Source organism: Oreochromis niloticus, linkage group LG3, assembly GCF_001858045.2.
Source record: "Oreochromis niloticus isolate F11D_XX linkage group LG3, O_niloticus_UMD_NMBU, whole genome shotgun sequence".
In the NCBI taxonomy this organism is placed as follows: Eukaryota; Metazoa; Chordata; class Actinopteri; order Cichliformes; family Cichlidae; genus Oreochromis; species Oreochromis niloticus.
In genome coordinates, this window is record NC_031967.2 from 23,183,054 (window position 1) to 23,195,318 (window position 12,265).

A 12,265-nucleotide genomic window follows, 5' to 3' on the forward strand; every position below is an offset into this window, starting at 1 on the left:
TTCTTGCAAATAATATTTATATTAAAAGCTGCAGCAGATGTAATAAGTACAGTCTTGTTGCAAATAGGATCACAATATTGGAAACTACAAGAAAAACTAACCATGAAGAAGAGAGGAGTACGGTTGCTGCTGATCTTCATCCTGATTGAGCGTCTGCTCATTAGCAACACCTTTATTACAAATGTAAAAAACAAGACATTTGAACCTCATGATGGATTTGTGTCTTTGAATGATAAAGAGTTTGTAGTAAGTAAAGGAAAAGGTCTCACTGTTGGTCGTTCTGCAGCGATACAACAAGAGCAGGAGAATAATAATGAGAGAGACTCCACAAACCAGTCCAACAATCAACCACACAGGAGATGAAGAGCTGTCAGCTCCTGACACAGTTACATCAAACATTAATTAATTATTGATAAACTATAATTATATAAATAAATACTTTTATGAAATAGAGCAAAGTGACAGTGAGACTTAAATCAGACAATCTAATGTTCCTTCTCAGACATCAGACATGTTTACAAAAATCCATCAACTGTTTTGATCCTGCTCACCTTTAACTGACATCCAGCTCTGTGCTGACTCTCTTCCTGAGTACTGACACTTGTAGAAACCTTCATCAGACTTTGACACTGCAGAGATCTTCAGCTCCCCTCGGGTATCATTTTGAATAAGTTTGTCATTGTGATAGAAAAACACATTGGAAAGTATTTTTTGTGTTCTCAAACTGCAGCTCAGACTAACAGAAGCTCCCTCAGTCACAGGATGAACAGGACTAACCAGGATAGGACCATTACCATCATCTGTGACACAATCACACACAATTGTTTCAGTCACTTCAGCTGGTGCACAGCTGACAAACAATAAGAAGAACAGATTGTACAAATGCTTTTCATCATGAAGATCTGATCTTGTATATTGAAACCTGTGTGTTTTAAATGATTGTGTGTTTTTACCACATAATTACTTCACATTCAGCAAAACTGGGACAAATGTTCATGTGACATCTAAATCATGAAAATCCAAGAAGTAAATGTATAATAACATACTCTGTACAGTGATGTTGACGGCACTGCTGAACTCTCCTGATCCAGACTCACACCAGTACACTGCAGTATCTGACTCTGATGTGATGATGTTACATGTGGATCCAGTCATTCTCCTACAGTCAGAGTACAGTCGGCCGTCCTCAGAGAACTTCCTCACTCTCCACTCAGTGAAGTTTCCCTCACAGGTCAGTGAGACAGAGTCAAAGGTGAAGTGTTGCACTCTGTCAGGACTCACTGTGAGAGACGCTGCTGAATGAACATCTGGAAACAACATGCAGTGAAGAGACAAAGCTCACAGATGTAAGGATTCAAAATATCACAGTAAAAATACTACTTTATCTTCTGAAGATCAGTGCAAATATTTTAATTAGCATATTTGGTCAGTCAATCAGTGTTTACACATTACAAAATCTCATAGTTGTTAAAGCAACAATAACTTTACACATACAATAATACAACATTGAATGAAGTCACTTGCACTGAACCATCTGGGTCTCTCAGTAATAATCTCGAGCATCATTAGAAGCTACTTGAAGTTTCTGTAAACCTGCTTTCCTGTAGTTTGTCCACAGTGTGCAGTACACAGAGGTGTACAGTATGCGCTACACAAGTCTTCACACTATCTGAACGCACTAAACTTGTGTAAGAGGGTGTTTGCTTGTGTTTACATCATTCAGCCAATAAATGTCTACATCATCTGTCATGTGATCTGTAATAAGACATCCAACATATGTGACCTTATTACAGATCAAAGATTACAAACTGACCTGCAGACCAGACAAACTTTGGTTGACTGTGATCAGTGTGATACTCTGGGTCTCCTCTTCCAGCTCTGCACACATATCCTGCTGTGTGTGTCTGTCCATGAATGATGTAGGAGTCCTGTGCAGTCCCACTGCCATCAGGTAGCAGCTCATAACTGGAGGATTTCTCTGATAGATCAGGAACAGCTTTATACCAGTAGAAGCTCCATCCTGCAGACGGATGTTCAACCTCACAGTTCAGAGTTACTGAGGCTCCAGGACTCAGCCATGATGGAGACACAGTGAGGACAGGACGGGGTTTATCTGTTCAACAAAGATTTTCTCTCAATTTTTCGTCTCTTAACTCTGAATTCAATGTCACAAAAAATGTTGACTCACAATTGGAGATTGAGTATCAGAATTTCAGGAGTGTGACCACGCCTCCAAACACGCTCCTTCCGGCTCTCATCTATATAGGTTCTCCCAGTTCCACAAGCGGTTCATTCTCATTGACGTGCCCCTCCCTCCCTCCCCTTTTCAGTTCTTTAACTTCTTCACTTCTATTTAGTACATGGGGATCTGCCGGGCCTGGCATTTGTTCATTTGTTCGGCAACATAATATCCTATAAAGTCTATGAATGCATAGATCAAATGCTATAATTAGACCATTTGAATTTTGAAGCATAATTTGAGGCATAACTGAGTTTTTTGATCAGTAATAAGAATGTAACCCAGTTAATTCTGTATTGATGTTTTGGGTGTTTTTTGTATTTATATTTTTATGATTTTTTTTATTTAAATGTATTGTAACTATACTTTATTTTTATAAGAAGGATACGATTAGGACTGAACATCAAGACAAAGTCACAATATAATAATTTATAACTTTAAAACTGTAACTGTAAGAGTTTTAGTAAAGTGTACGGTATTTATTTTTACATAACAGTGTCCAAAAAAGAAGGCCATACTGTCGTTTGCAGTTCAGACTTCACTAAAGCCCCTTTTGACACGGACTCAGGCGCAGACCAGGAGACCTTTGCAAAAGCTGATAGTGCGTTTATTTACAGTGGTTTCACCAGGTGAATATATATATACAAGTGTTCGGGGGAAGGGTCCAGGGCTCCAGGGTATGAGGGAAAGGGGAAGGGTCCAAAAACACACTCTACTCTCTCGGCAACAATCCCACTCCTTTTCCTCCAATCATTCCTCTCGCTCACTCGCTCGCTCAGGGATACAGGGACGGGTCCAGGGAGAATGCGGGTGGCTCAACGTTCCAGCGACAAGTAGCGTAGGTCTGCCATCTTAAGAAGCCCTTCTGATTGCAGTAAACAACGACAGGTGTGATGATGAGCACAGGTGCGTGAGCCAGGGGCACCGCCACAGCAGGGGGAAGAGGAAGAGGGGGAGAGAGAGAGAACAAAAACAAACACATTTTGCCTAACCCGGAGTCAGCCGGTGAGGCACGGGGACCATGACACCTTTTCCATTAGTACCTACTTGGATGTTAGTATCTAACCACACAAGTTAGGTAGTACTGGATTGTAGTGGAAAACCAGTCGATCCGAGTTGAGTCGTGGCAATCCATGGCAAGTCAATCTGAGTAGTTACTAATGGAAAAGGGGCTTAAGTGAAAAAGCAGTGTGTGTTGCTCATGAGACCAGACTCTTTAAGCAAGACCTGAAACCTCTAAGATTCATTTCAAAAACAGATAACATGCTAAAAGAAACTGAAGCAACTGCATCATATGTTGGTGCAACAGGTAGTACTGCACACGTGCAATAAAAATAATAGAAATAAAGAAGAGCCGTCAATGGATTTAAATTTTGATGAAACATCTCCAACTTACATGATACAGTCAGTGTGATGATTTTACTCCACTCTGTGAAGAAATAGTCCCTTCTGCCCCGACAGCTGTATCCTCCACTGTCATACTCAGTAACTGTGATTCTGTATTCATTGGATGTTGGAGGTGTGTTTAACTTGGCTGGACTCCATTCATACGTCCACTGAGCTCCTTCACCTCCCTGAATCTCACATCTGACAGTGACTGTCTCACCGCTGTATATCTGAGTCCAGTTGTGTTGCATGATCACAGGGGGCTTAATGGGAACTGTTCGCATAAGAATGATCCAGTTAGGAGACAAACAGAAATATAAAAACTCTGCTGTTTATAACATAAGAGTAGAGTGACTGCAAAACAGTTGATTCACAGACAAACAGTTTAAACATGAAAACAAATGAAAACAAACCCCTAGTGCAATTAACCCTGGCACCAACAACTATAAAAATGTCTTCACCTGTCTGGCTGATGCAGGTATGGAAGAGGGGCTCCAGGGTTCAAGTTCAAGAAACGGTGGCTGCGTAGAGCACACTGTGCTGTCAGACATTAACACAGCCTAGCACAATTTCCCTCTAATTTTCTGTACCCAACCAGATAGTCAGGGTGCCCCTACTCCAGAGCAACTTGGGTTATAAACATCAAACAGTCATTTTTAAAGAACGTGAAACTTTAATTTGTTCTGCTGGCCCCTTTAAATCTCAACCATCCATCAGTCACCATGGGCTCTGAAGATCATGGAAGGCACAAAACAAAAATACAAAAAAATAAAAAATAAAAAAGACATCATGACAGTTAAATAACAAGACAGGTTCAATAAATTGGACAGGCGATGGTGTTCCCACTGTTGGGAAACACTTGTTTATGCTAGCCACAGAAGGGCTTCAAAATCACAACACAAACAAAATAATAAAAATAAAAGAATTCTCCTCAGACCGCTTCCAGAATGGGGATAGAACCATACAAAACCCTCTTTTAAAGCCAAAAGATCTCCAGATGACATCAATTCACTCTCCCCTCTGGAGTGATTAACATTATGTCATAAAAATAACACAATTTACAATGTTCATAATGAAAGAGTCCCAGTTCCTACAAGTCAGTCCCAACAAAAATGTCCTTTGGCTATGAAACTATATACAGTCTCTTTTTTGAAGGTGTAACTGGGGTGAACATGAAATGACTGGAAGGTCCTAGTCTGTCAAGCTGACCAGAGGTACAGTAGCCAGAGTGAGCAATCAAGTCACAGGTTCACAAAATGAAAGGAAACCATACCTTTAGCCCCTTTTCCATTAGTACCTACTTGGATCAACTTGGCATGGTTTGCCACGGTGTTCAGGGTTTCCCATTAGGTCACAGTACATAATACCAGGTACTTTTTTAGTACCTGCTCGCACTAGGTTCAAGCGAGCCAAGCAGGTACTATAATGTGATGTTGTCAAACTGAGCTTGTCAGTAGCATCACTTAATAGGCGCCATTTTTAAAAAAAAATGTAAGTACGTAAGTAAAATTTTATTTATATAGCACCTTTCAAGATAAAGATCACACAGTGCTTCACAAAGAAATACCAGGGCATTTAAAACAAAACAGACAAAAAGTTAACCAAACGCAATTCCAAAGAGATGAGTTTTTAGTTGTTTTTTTACAGAGACTACCGAGTCCACAGATCTCAAGCTCAGAGAAAGAGAGTTCTACAACCTGCTCTGTTTCCCTTACTCAGCCTCGCATGCTGTATAACAAGTAGGCCCTGATCACATGACCTCAGGGACCTGCTAGGGACATAGGGCTGTTACCCTAAGGTTCCTGATAGATGATTTAACAAATGTAGAAAGGGACCAAAAGCATTCATGATCTTAGGGAGAAATCTATCAGAAATGCTACAAAACACAACGCAGTGGTCCCCGAGTCTGACGGAAAGCCACAGACCGAGCAGCAGGTATATTCTTGCCTCAACGTCTACCTTTGTTGTAGCATCCATGTTGCATATTAAATATGGTGCAGCATGCTTGGAAACGTTGCTAAGATGACAACCACAACCAGGTTAGGTAGTACTGGATTTTTATGGAAAACCAGTCAATCCGAGTCGAGTTGTGGCGATCCACGGTGAGTCGATCCAAGTAGGTACTAATGGAAAAGGGGCTTTTGTCTCTGGGTGACAGAGGTTATGAAAAGGCGGCGCGTTCACATACAGCTGAATGAAGTAGGGTGAACAACTAGGCCATTGTTCACTTTGTTCTCTGCGTCAGGTTCGTAGAATGCGCCCAAACTCAGGCCAGCAACGGGCAACATAAAGGTAAGTTTTTAGATTTTGCCTGCCTTACCCAGACAGCACACTTGAGGCAATATATAGCAGACTCGACACATTGCACACACGCGCCCTTATATACAGTTAACATCTTTTATTGATATTCTTGTGTTGGAATAAGTCTGCTTTGCATAATATGAACTTGGAGGTTAACAAGCAAATCAGTGTGGGTAAACTGAACATGAATGAGTTTAATAAAAATGAAAATATAAAACTTTAGATTGTCAGTCTAGAAACATACATGAAGAGAGCCTGCAGCCACTGGCATTTGAATATTATGCTGCTAATTTATTTTTTTAATAGTTAATACTAAAATGATTCTGTTAGAGTGATTTCATTAAATGTTGTCATTGTTGTGCTTTAAGTTGTAAGCCTTGTCTTAAAGAGTATGTTCAGATATCCTTTTGTTCTCCTCCCCAGCCTTTAAATTGTGGGGAGGCCGTAATTTTTAACTACAGCACATTCCATGCAAGATCCTGGTTTCCTTATCTTCTGAGGAATGGTCACTCCCGGCCATTTAGGGGCTCGCCTATGCTTGTATATGGTGCACCATTAAAGTTGAGCCATATACTGGAGGAGGGGAGATGACCCTTTTGTGATCAGCAGGAAGTCACACAGAAACACACCCACATTCACACAGAAAACAGACACTGATGTTGTTCAGATATGCCTGCTTAGGCATGTCACATGTATTTGTAAAATGCATATTCATGAGTGTAACCAATAAAAGCAGCCTGCAGAGGGAAGCTAGTTGAAGTAGTTCGGAGGCAGCTACTTCCCTTGTGGCAAGTGCAACAAAGAGCGCTGTGCGATCTCGTTCTTGAGTGAGTGTCTGTTTATCCAGCAGTTTCAGGAATATATCTCTGACAGATTCGAATGAACTGAAGGCTTGTATTGATTTTTTTCTCTGAGAACCACAAGGGCTCTTTCAGAGTGCACACTTTGTCACAATGACACTGAAGTTCTTCTATTTTCTCATTTCCACCTCTCCGAGTCAGAAAAAGAAACAGACAAACAGCACAGATCACATAACTTGATCTGTCTCAGTTTAGCAGAAATACAATAATTAAACTTACTGATTTGCATAATGGTGACGTCACTGCTGTCCTCTGTGTAGTAAACTGGATCTCCTCTCCCTCCTCTGCAGTGGTACAGACCTCCTTGTGAGACACTAATATCTCTGTTTGCTTCATTTCCTCTTATGAGTTGAGCTTTAGAAGAGACTGAATCACGTCTGAACCAGTCAAACTTCCAGCCAGCAGAGCCCTCCACAGAGCAGCTCAGTGTCACACTGCCCCCTGCTGGTATGGTTAAACTTTGTGCTGTCGGTGTGGCTCTGGGTTTACTTGCTGTTGATGTTACAGGAAAAGAAAAACATTGTCACATGATTCAAGAAGAAAAGTGTTACAATAATGATCAGGCTTATAAAAACCTCATCAGATAATTTAGCTACTAGCACCAAATATGAAACAATTATCCTGCAAGTGATGAATGCAAATTCTTTGTCAACTGGTAAAAACTAAAAAACTAAATAAATAAAAAATTAAATAAATAAAAAAGGCCAATAAAATGAGGCCATATTGTAGTCTGCAGTTCATTAAAGTCATCAGGTGAAAAAAATGAAGTGTTAGTTGTGACATCTGTCTCTTTAACTAAAAATGAGGATTTGATAAAACAGTTAATATGAATAAAAGATCTTTGACTCACTTGAAACTGTCAGTGTGACTGAATCACTCCACTCTGTTGTTTTATGCTGTGAACTTTTCATTCTGCCCTTACAGCGATAGTTTCCACTGTTGGATGATGAAGCAGATCTAATCCTGTATTCATTTTGATTTGGAGGTTTTATCCTGCTGTTTGTTTCCCACTCATAATCCCACTCAGTGTCTCCTCCATGGATCTCACATCTGACAGTGATCGTCTCTCCTCTGTATATCTCAGACCAGTTTGGATGCAGAGTCACAACAGGCCTGTTTGACACTGTTAATGTTCAAGAAAGTACAATAAAAACACATTATTATGAGGTTTAGCCATCATCTTATGTAGTGCGTTGTAGGAAGTTAAATTTAAACTTACCAATAGTGTCAATCCTGACTGACTGGCTCAACTCTGAGCAGTAACGTCCTCTTTTTCCTATGCAGCTGTAGAGTCCTCCCTGTGAGACTCTGACTTGGTCATTTGACAGAAAAAATGCATCCCATAGTCTCTCACGTACACCATAATTCTCTTTGTACCAGTAGTATTTCCATCTAGACGATGATGATGGGTTCACAGAACAGGTCAGGGTCACACTGCCCCCTACTGGAACAGCTGTGTTATCAGCACTGAGTTTGGCCTTTGGTTTATCTGCAGTTCAGTTTAGAACAATAACATAAAAGTAAATGACTGAATCCAAACAATTTAAAGAGGTCCTGTGCTGGCCCATGTGTGGATTACCTCTGGCAAACCTGATCTGGGCCACCAAAGGGCCGTCATTCTTTGTGGTATGTGGCCATGTGTAAGTTGTGTGCAGCCACGGGCCAGTTGGAGACACACTGCTGGCCCTGTGCTGGCCCAGATTTCAGCCTAATGTGTACCTTAATCAAGCCATGTGATAACAACATGTGCCGGAACATAATAGTGCAAAAGTAATATGACAAAACTCTGTTCAGAAAATGAATGGTCTGTCTCTTTTATAGTGCTTTTCTACTCTCCCGGATTACTCAAAGTGCTCTATATAACATGCCACACTCACACACTTTCTCTAAACTGAGTGCTTCCTAACTACATTCATACTCTTGACATGCAGACTGGAAGAGCCAGGGATCGAGCCACAAACCTTCAGATTAGCAGGTGACCTGCTCTACCTCCTGAGCTACAGCCACACACTGGCAAAGACGAGTAAACCATCACTAGGTTTTGGATAAAGTGTACACTAACAAACCTGTCAAATCTGCGTTTGAAACGTTGGCTGTAGCAGTATAGTATTGCAACATGGCATTTGGGTCTTCTAACTAAAATAGGAACATAAACAGTGCCATCATTGCCAGACCTGGCCCACATCTGGTTGACATACACCCTGCCATGACACCAGTCAGTCAGAAGTGCCAGCTTGATGCCAGATCAGGGGAAGACCTGTTTTCTATGGGCCTGGGCCACATAAACCAAACCACAATCGGGCCAGATATGGCATGCCATCACATAGACATTGCCATCTATGCCAGCCTGGCCCATATCTGGATGACATACGTCTGCCTCCCATTCTGCTTTTAAATACTCTAGGAACCACAAATAAACCAGCAGTCTGAGAATGAAGATTTCTATTGGGGTGATTCGGTACTATAAGGTCTTTAAGATAAGGTGGAGCCTGATTATGTGAGAAGACTGGTTTTAGAGTCGATTTTGGATTTAACCGGGAGTCAGTGAAGAGAAGCCAGTATAGGAGAAATGTGCTCTTTTTTCTAGTCCCTGTCTGTATCACTCGCTGCAGCATTTTCATCCACTGAAAGTTTTTAAGGGAGTAATCACCTTGGATTTATCCAAGAAGCCAGTATGGGAGAAGTATGCTCTCTTTTAGTTCTCAAGTTCAGACAATATGATACAAATGGGAAGAAAGAAAAATTCCTCACCTCCAGCGTTTCCATGGATGACTGTATTGAGCACTAAAATAATGAAAGAAATCAGATATCATTTAACTGACAATCCGAAGATGCAGCACAACCTTTGATAATGTAGAATTCATTCCAGAGACAGTAAGAGATTTAAGGTTGGGGTGTTTTTGATCTGAAAAAAGCATTTGACACAATTAACCATGAAATATCATAAAACTGGTTTACATAACAGGCAACAAATGGTAAAGATGGGAGAGTATAAATCAGAATGTTTTTACATTGTTTGTGGAGTCCCACAAGGGCTAGTGTTGGGACCAAAACTATTTGTTATGTATATAAATGATATTTGCAAAAAAAAATTATATTTGTTTTATTTGCTGGTGACACAAATATATTGCACCTAAATCACTTTAGAAATGGTTTGATCCATCCAACTGTCAATCCATCTGTTTTCTTCTTCTTTTCAGTGGCTGGGTCATGGGCGCAGCAGCATAAACGGAGAAGCCCAGACCGCCCTCTCCCTAGCCTTATCCTCCAGCTAATCCGGGGGAGCATGGAGGTACTCGCAGGCCAACTGAGAGATGCAATCTCTCCAGTGAGTCCTGGGTCTGCCCCGAGACCTCCTTTCACCAGGAGGAGGCTCTGGGACAGATGTAGATGGCAATAATTGCTGGTGTAAATAAATTATTGCTAAATTGATATAAGACCAAATTCATGGTACCTGCTGAGCGGCGCTCTTATACTTGTGTGACATCTGTGCCCTCAATTTTAATAGCACTTTGGTGTTCACACAGTGACATTAACTATTTAGTTACTATTTACACCCGTACACTCAGCTGCACCAATACACGCATCCAACAGACCACTTTTCACACGGACAAGGAGTGGAGTAGTTGGGTCTTCTCACACCCCCATTGTTAGGGAAGGAAACAATGGGGGTTTCCATTTTGTTACATTTTTGTACACAAAGATGTCAAGATCATCAACACAGAATGGATGACATGTATGAGTAAAAGCCACTAGATTTCAAAAATCTGACTCAAAAAAAGATTTCCTCCAAAAATCCATGCCACAAGCTATATCACAGCTAAAATCATCACCAAATCAACAAAAAAAAAGTTGGAAAAAAATGTACAAAAGGGTTAAAGCATGGATACACTGTCACTGTCACCATTCACACAGAGAACGTGTGTATTGTACTCACAGAATAACCCCAGCAAACAGAGCAAAGAGTGCCCCATCCTCACGTCCAGCCCTGCACGCCTCAAAGTGTTTGAGTTTGCATTGATAATAAATGCAGAACAAAGAGAAGCTAAAGCCAATTTTTATTCAGCTCCTCCTTCTATCAACTCTCTGTGCTTCCTTCCCTTATACTCCAACTTTAAACAGCCCCTATAGCTTTGACCACAGAAGTTGTGTGACGTGTTCAAATTTCCTGTCCACTGCAAGCATTTAAGCTTCTTTCCTGTTTTGTGTTTATTAATTTCACTCACAGTAGAACCTTCATCCAAACTAAAATTAAAATCTAGTCTTTGTGGTTTTAGATCTGCAGCATCTCCATCATTGTCCTCCTGTATGAGCATGGCCTCTGCTGTTTTACAGCTATGTTCATTGTACAGCAGTTTAAAAGTAGAGACATTTCATAACAGCCAGGCTCAGTCGACATCTCACTGTGATCTTGTTTCTGTGAACTGGTACACAATTGTTAACTGAACAACACTGACTGTGCGTGTGAGTCCAGCAGACAGGTTGGAGTCACACTGATGTCATCATCACCGGTGTAGGAACCATTTCTGTAACACCAGCCAATAAGATAAATGAGTGTCATGCATACTTAAATGTAAGAGGGATAATTATTGCTATTATTCCATTATGGGCAAAAACACCCCCCTAAAAAACAAGACATGTGGTAACCTGAAGACGTCAGACTCAAACCACAGGCGGAATTTCCTGTTTCTAGGTGGCCTAGCCTATTAGTAGGTAAAAATAAGCCTGTCAGCAAACAGACTGTGGCAAACATTACTCTTTCAGACAAAATTAGTCAGAGGCTGCTCAGAAGAACAAATATTTTATTCTGTAATTCTATGTTTTCAGTGTGACCTTTTAATGCCTAAATTGCTTCTTGAATAAAATATAATCACTGTATTCCTTTGTAGGTCCGAATTTATTGGAATTCTGTTTCACGGTTTTATGTTTTACATCCACTACAAACTATACTAAATTCTTCATTTGCAAAGCTTTTCAGGAGATTTGTTCAAAAACACAAACACAGGTCAGTTAGGCAAGGATGATCACACATCACATGGATTTTTCTACCTCTAGAGTTTATTCTTGCTTTGGAAAATATGCAGCTCTGCAGCAGATCTGACCATGTTTATGTTTGATCACATGCTGCCAACAGTAGGATACACCTACCAAAGTGGTGGAGAAAAAGAGGATTACAATCCTGCTGGATTTCAAGCTTCAGACAGATAAGCAGCTGCTGACTAACCAGCAACAGTGTCTTCTGCCTCTCAGTGATGCCACAGTGATCGCTTGACTTATGGACCTGCAGCGGAGTTTGGGCCCAGACATGGCTAATGACGTCAGACTTCTCTTCTCTCTATTTGAAAGTGTGTTTTGGAATTTTTTTTTAATTGACTTTAAAAAAAAGATCTGAATACTGGACCCACTGAGGGTGCTAAGTTTAATATGCACAAAGAAATTCTGTATAACAAAACAATTGGATTAAAGCTTTAACTAATGG

At 40.6% G+C, this 12,265-nt stretch overlaps 2 long non-coding RNA genes across 2 annotated transcripts; both read right to left on the reverse strand.

The window, feature by feature from the left end:
* Positions 1-630: 630 nt before the first annotated feature.
* Positions 631-1,297, reverse strand: LOC112846183 (uncharacterized). The gene is made up of 2 exons (XR_003219041.1): positions 1,047-1,297; positions 631-800 (listed from the first exon to the last, which is right to left on the reverse strand). It is a non-coding gene; the product is annotated as an uncharacterized LOC112846183 (long non-coding RNA).
* Positions 1,298-2,718: 1,421 nt separating this feature from the next.
* Positions 2,719-7,695, reverse strand: LOC112846184 (uncharacterized). Its single transcript, XR_003219042.1, has 3 exons — positions 7,637-7,695; positions 7,006-7,278; positions 2,719-3,899 (listed from the first exon to the last, which is right to left on the reverse strand). It is a non-coding gene; the product is annotated as an uncharacterized LOC112846184 (long non-coding RNA).
* Positions 7,696-12,265: the final 4,570 nt, after the last annotated feature.